The sequence below is a fragment of the Populus alba genome, chromosome 8, assembly GCF_005239225.2.
Source record: "Populus alba chromosome 8, ASM523922v2, whole genome shotgun sequence".
Taxonomy (NCBI): Eukaryota; Viridiplantae; Streptophyta; class Magnoliopsida; order Malpighiales; family Salicaceae; genus Populus; species Populus alba.
The window spans coordinates 17,997,791-18,005,699 of NC_133291.1; positions in this window are offsets into that span (position 1 = coordinate 17,997,791).

The following is a 7,909-nucleotide window of genomic DNA, read 5'->3' on the forward strand; positions in this document are numbered from 1 at the left end:
GTAAAATAGTATAACTTAATGCAAATATAGACATATCCAAGAAATGAGATTAACTCTTTTAGCAAAAGTTGATCTTTCAAATTGTTATTGCGTAAATGCTTTCTTGACATCAATGTACTTGATTGATCAAACCAAGGTTCTTACGAATCTACCACTATACTCCATCCTCTATAAAATGATACCTATGTATTTTGAACTTCAAACTTTTAGTTGCGTCTATTACCGTTATTTCATACCATATAAAGATCATAAGTTAGCTTTCAAAAGTAAATAATGTATTTTCATAGGATATTCAAAAACCAAGGTTCTTACGAATCTACCACTATACTCCATCCTCTATAAAACAATACCTATGTATTCTGAACTTTAAACTTTTAGTTCATCTATTACCCTTATTTCATACCATATAAAGATCATAAGTTAGCTTTTAGAAGTAAATAATCTATTTTCATAGGATATTCAAATCAACAAAAGGGGTATTGTTTCTTATATTATAAAACAATATATTTTTTTTTATCTCTAAACATGTGATATTTGATAAAGAAACTTTCCCTCACTTGGACAGAAATCAATCCTCTACCACACATAAGAGCAACAATTATCATGTATGATTTCTATTCCTCTTACAATTCATTTACTTTCAAATATTCACCATTTCATTTTGATTCCAAGTGTTACACTATAAGACTTAATACATCACACAAATGCCCTACCTGATAGTCCAACCTTGCCAACAACTAATACACAGTCTTTAAATCCTCTTAGGAGACTAAACTTCATGTTACCTACACATTGCTCCATGCCATATAATCCTCTCATTACAACCAATCTTTCTAAAACTCAACATGAACCATATTTTATTCCACCTAAAGAAATTGTTACCAGATCTAAAACAGGTAAACTCAAGCCTAAAGAGTTCCTTGGTTTTAGAACATTCTTTGCTACTTGTCACCCTTTGTGTGTTTTGTCTAGCATTGTCATTGAATCTAAAATTACATGTTTTACAAAGACAATAACTAAACCAAAATGGCAAGCAGCAATGAGTTATGAATTTGATGTATTGATGGCTAATAGGACATGGTCTCTTTGTCCAAAACCATTGAACAAACGTGTTGTTAGAAATAAATGGGTTTATAAGGAATCCTAATGGAAGTATCAACTGCCACAAAGAAAGCATTATAGCTAAAGGGTTTGATCAACTCCTTGGTATTGATTACCATGACACTTCTCTTTAGTAGCGAGGTTGGTAACAATGTTTTATGCTCTGCTATCGTTTTCAAGTGGAATATTAGGTAGTTGGATATTGTTAATGCTCTTTGTCATGGTATTCTAGGTCAAGAGGTATACATGAAGTAGTTGAAGGGCTATGTTGATGAAAAATTTTCAAATCATGTTTGTCATATGCATAAGTCCCTCTATGGTGTTAAACAAGCTCTTCATGTCTGGTTTAAACATCTCTCACACCAGTTCATTGATTTTGGATTTTTAGAACCCAAGATGAGTTATTCATTATTTACATACATTACTAACACTTAACATATTTTTGTGTCGGTATATGTTGATAATATAATTGTAATAGGTTCTAATAGTTAGGAAGTTCATCACTTTATTGAAAAACTAAAAACAGAGTTTCTAGTTAAATATTTTGGTAAGTTAAGTTATTTTCTTAGTGTTGAAGCACTATGATACCAAGATTATTTACACCTTGTTGCAATGTCGCGGTCGCACAAATTAATTATCCTAGCTTAAAACATAACATACAAGATAGTATAAGGCAAGTAAGGGGTCAATCCCACGAAAAAGGTTTAGTTTAGATTTTTATGTTATACGTTATGCAATGAGGGGTTTTAATTTGTGATTATCTAAACTATGAAAGAAATTAATCTAGCAAACAAAATCAATTGAAACCGAAATTCATCAAGAAAACAAACCTTGATCACAAGCACACATCCACCAACAGAAATTAGAATCGATCCTTGAAACGAAACTTCAATTTATATTCTGAATTTTTATCTTTTCTTAACGTTGGTTACTTAACGGATCCGTTGTATAACTAATCTTAACCAACAAACAATCACAATGTATGCATTAATGATTTAGTTCAATGATAACCCTAAAAACTAGATAAATTGATTGATCTCTTGACAACCAAGATGTCCGCAACTTGTGTTCCTTTATTCGAGTGTTCTCCCTAAGTTTAATAATGTAGTTCCGCCACAATTATCAAGCTTAGTTGCTTCGCAAGTTCATATATCACTACTCCGGTTTTGTTATCAAACTTAGCAATAGATTGTTTACAATAATAACTTAGAGTCCGCTCTAGCAATTATCAACAACAATCATAGAAAATATGCATAGAAAAAAAAATCATACTCATTCATAATATAAACTAAAAATAAAAGGAAGAATAAATCTCACAATTCTTAAAATCCAAAGGTTTGTTGCGTCCTTGCAACCAAGAAAATGAGCTTAACCTTGCATATCTATGGAACACCTACTCCTAAAGATAGAAGAAAGCATTATTTCGGGTTTGTAGAGAGGAGATTTTGTGTTTCTTCACTTCTGGCTGCCACCCTCTTTTTTTCCCTCTTTCCCTTCTCTCTTTCTTTTTATATGCTAAGAAACCCTAGTCTCTATTTTACAAAATAGTCCTCCCTTAAGTTGACAATTTACATTTAAGTACTTCAATAACTATTTTCCTAAAAAAGAGAAATAGCTTTACATTAAATCTTCAAGCTTTAACTTAGAGGAGCTAAATTGATGAAATAAAAACTTGGACACCGATTAAAATGCTTCGAAACATAATTTGGACATGTTCCTTCACGAAACCTATTTGCAGGCAGAATTCAGCTGTCATCTTTGAAAATTAATCTCCCTCATATGACATTAATTTTGCATCAATTGGACTTCTGCAACTCCAGATATTGAATTTTGAATGGTCAAAGGTCAACATTGGCAGAATACGAGATTTGACTTTGAAGGATGTGATTTTCATGATCTTTCTCTTTTTATTTTTCTTGCATTAAATTTCCAGAAAGGTATGGATTTTAGATTTTTAGTGCCACTGGAATCACTTCATTTCGACCTCTAAAACTCACATTCTGCACAAAACATCGACTGAACGTCAAGTATACCAATTACCTCCAATTTACTCATTTTTGTATCTTTCATTCAAAAGTGCCTTTAAAACATAAAATAAAGAATATCAAGGTATTATATATATATATATATATATATATATATATATATAATGGGCAAAACACAGTTAAATATGGGTGAAACTATCGAATAATATGGTTATATCACACCTACGCTGGTCGAAATACATTATTGATCTACTGGAACACTTATATATACTTGGTGTGAAGCCTTTCAACTATCCATCATCTTCTGTTTCAAATTTATCATCTAATGTTAGTGATATTTTAGATGATCCAACTGAATATCAAAGAGTTATGGGTGTTTTTCAGTGTTGCACGCTCACAAGACTAGATATTGCATATTCTGTAAAATAGTTATGTCAATTTATACACTCTCTGTGTGATATACATTAGATGGTTGTGAAACGTGTCTTAAAATATCTAAAAGGCATTGTAGATTTTGGTTTTCCACCATGTTTAAAGGGAAATCAAACTAAATACATATTGCAATTCTGGCAGACAACCTAGATGAAAAGCATAACACTACTTGTTATAGGGTGTTTCTTGGAAATAGTCTAATTTCCTAGAGTAGAAAAAAGCAAGGGGTTATCTCTCGATTCAGCACCGAGGTTGAATACATAATCATAACTCATACAAGTGCTGAATTGTATTGGCTTTAGATGGTGCTTCATGATTTAAATATCATGTTACCTACTACCCCAACTTTGTGATATGACAATCTCGATGCCATTGCATTAGCTTCTAAACCTGTTTTTCATGCATGTATAAAGCACTTAGAGATTGATTACCATTTCATTCAAGAGAAAGTGGTTAATCGTGATATCCAAGTTAAGCACATTTCAACACAAAATCAGATTGCAGAAATTTTTACAAAAGGTCATACTACCACTCAATTTACATTTATGACAAACAACTTGTGTGTATGTTTCCTTCCTTACAATTTGAAGGGGGTGTTAGAGTATTAGCTGACATAACAACCACCAAAAGATCAATAAAGGATTCCAAAGATATTAAAAAGAAATCTACATTAACTACAATCTATAAAAACTCTAATCGTCAATATTTTTAGTTATTTTGAATTCCAAATCTCTTATAATCTCTATTTTACTCTCCTTATGTTACTCAATTAGTTGTATGTAAATCTCTCTATATACATATTACTGAATACAAAGTAAATAGTATCTGTTGAGTCATTCTTGTGTCTCTACAAGTTTTTATAATTTTTTAATTTTAAAACCCAACCCGGGACAAAACTCGAGTCACGAGTCAGGAAGTTCAACTCTATATTATTATTTTTAAAAAAATCAAAATAATTTCGCTATGACAAAATTATTTTTTTTCAAAAAATAAAAAGAGCCAACAAATTGATAGTCAGGTTAGATTTTTGAAATCATCAATTGTTTTTTTTTTATTATTATTTTTAACTTGAACCGGTCTAGATTTCGAGTTACCCAGATTCTAAATTGACCTGACTAGCCAACGGCTGAAGTCAAAGATGATCAATCCATAACTATTAAAAAAAAAAAGAGAAAGAAAGGAAAATGTAGCAGCAGGCCCACAAGAGGTTCGTACCTAGCAATTAGAGGAGTATAAAGAGAACTTCCCTTCTTAGCTAGAAGGTGAGGGCAAGATTTTCCCTCAAGAAGAACATGATTCAAAGATGTGGAGTCCGACTCCAAAGCTCTAATCTGCTGGATTAAGTGAGGATGAGTAGGGGTGTTTCATCCTTGAAGGTCTTGTTTGGCTGCTATTTCAAGTCCCTTGAGCCTCAGTGTACAGGTAGGCGTTCCGAAGATATTCTCTAGCATCCGCATTCAATGGCCGTAGGCTATATACACTGTACAGAGAGGTTAATTATTAAATTATATATTGCCTTTTGTCGTCTATATATTATTGTAAAAAAAAGTTTAAAAATATATTAGCTTTAAAAAAATAAGGAAATTATGATATTTGAGATAAAGGATGCTTATTTGATTTAGAATAAAAAATAAATTATATATATTTCTCAAATGGTATGAATCTTACTTAAATTACTTCGTAGTTCTATTTATTAAAAAAAAAAACTATGTGATGTTTTTATTATTGCTTTATATATATATATATATATATATATATATATATCTTTTATGACATTTCCATGTTTTTCAAAGAAATAATTCGTATAGTTTCTTAAAGAAACTATTTAATTAAAATCATGTTCTTGAAAATAATTTTAATTTTAATGATTTTACTAACAACACAGCACAAAATTTTTTTATTAAAAAACATGATGTGTTTAATTTCAGCATAAGAGGCTAAATATTTAGGATTGTGGTTGTGGTTATTTTTTAAAGTGATTAATTTAAATTAAAGAAAAAATTAAAAAAATTAATTTTTTTAAAATATAAAAACAAATAAAATTTTATTAAATTCAAACTTCAAGGCTCGATATGTTTTTTTTTTCCCAAAAGAAACTTGATTTACACTATCCAATTATACATTGGATCTTTTTATTAATATAATTATTATATCATAAAACAAATTGTATTAAAAAATATTTTAATGAAGATCAAGGAGAATAAAAACTATTCGATTAAAGCATTACTTTTTTAATTTATTTTTTTTAATTTTGTTTACCAATTTGGCTTAATTAGTTTTGTGTCAGTATTGATTTCAACCAGTTTTCATTAGAAAGATGGAACCATTCTTTATCTGTAAGGAACTTCGAGGAAGCAATTCTCTCATGTTATTAATTATAGGTTTATTTAGATGTTTAATATTATATATATATATATATAAGTCATCACACACCGTGATGAATTCAATTTGGATTATTGGATCCTTATATATATAAATAAACAATTAAGTACTTCAGAAATGAATTAAAAAAATAAAATAAATTTATTTATTTCCTAAAGTTCTTTATTTTTCTAGATAATTCTTTATTTATTCATCCTATAGTTCTTTTATTTATTATCTTAGTTCTTTTAAAAAAAAAATTAAAGGCCAAGGGAAAAAAACCTAGGAAATAAACAAATTTCATGTAAAAGTAAGAAATATGCTCAATCACTAAAATCAAAACTTTTATGAAAAGTAAAATTAAAAATCATGCCCGTAAGAAATACACATCTACTACCATGCTTAATTGTGTTTCAGCAACAAATTATTAATAAATAAATATATAATTTTATCCATCATTAAAAGTATTAGATTGTCTTTTAATGTAAATTTAAAGTTTGAAATAAATAAATAAATAATCCCAAAGGTAAATAAATAAGAGAATCAGCAAAACAAATTAATAATTCTTTTGTTTATTTTACTCTTGATTTTTTTTTTCTTTATTAAGTCTATAGAATATTTATTATTTTTTAAAAAAATAAAACTAATACAAATCAAACATATCTTCCTCTTTTATTTTAAAAATCAGAATCAAGGGGAAATTAGCTTGACTATGGAGGGAGGGGTCTTTGCTGCGTAAAGAACCAAGTTCTAAGAATTTGTGGTTGTAATTATTTTTAAAATATTTTTAAAAATATATTAAAATAATATTTTTTATTTTTAAAATTATTTTTTAAAATTACTATATTAAAATGATCTAAAAATATTAAAAATATTAATTTAAAATAAATAAATAAATAATTTTAAAATATAAAAAAAACATGATAATAACTATAAAGTGTTTGTTTTATTATTATTGAAAATTGCACTCTCTCGAAACCGTAATGTGTTTGTCTACGTTGTTGCGTCTGTGTTTTGTTTAAAACGCAGATGCAACAACGTTTGATAACAAAAAAAAAACGTAAAATACTATTCATGGGTCCCACCAAAATTCACGGTTGAAACGCTAAAAAATAAAAGCAGGTTCTACCTGCTTCTTCTGCTGCACCATGCAGCATCTCTCTGCACTGTTCACTTCAGTGAACAGTGCGAGTGCACTGTTCACTGAAGTGAACAGTGTTTTTTAAAAAAATTTTATTTTTTTTTTTGAAAAATCAGTTAATATTTTTAAAAAATAATAATAATTTTTTTTAAATTAGTTTAAGGTGAATTAAATTTATTCGTACTGTAATCTCAATTTTATTTCTGATAATATTTTATCTAATTTTATTGCACGCTAAAAAATCATGAAAACTATAGTTCTTGTCGGATGGATTTTATATGTAATAGAATTATAGAAAGTTTAATGGAACAATAATTTTTTATATATATAAAACATGATTTATTTCACGATGTAATAGCAATAGTTAAATCTATAATATTTAAATTAAAAACCATAAATATTAATATATATTTTTTTAAAATTATTTTATAACCTCAATTTCAAAAGCATTATTAACCAAACATATTAAACTACTTTTTGTTCAACCTCAATTTCAACCACAGTTTTAATAACTATTTTTTCAAAACCAACATCAACTAAAAGTACTTTTTATAAAACAACTTTTTTTAAACTACAACCACAATCCCTACTGCAATACCAAACACACTTTTTAGTCCTTTGAAACCCTTTTGTTTCCTTAACAAACATCCCCATCACTGTTCCCAAATCTCCCAGTTCCCAAATCTCCCATCTCAAATTCCCTTTTTAGTCCCAACGTCTCGGACACAACTCCTCGCCTTGTTGCCATCATGCAAAGACTTTCTTGTCCCTTACTCTTCGAAATCATTCATTCCAGTTTAATTTAATTGAGATCTTTTAATTAAATCTTATTTTTAAAATCATTTTAAGTTCTGAATAAAACCTAGTTAACTTTTAATTAGGTTGATCC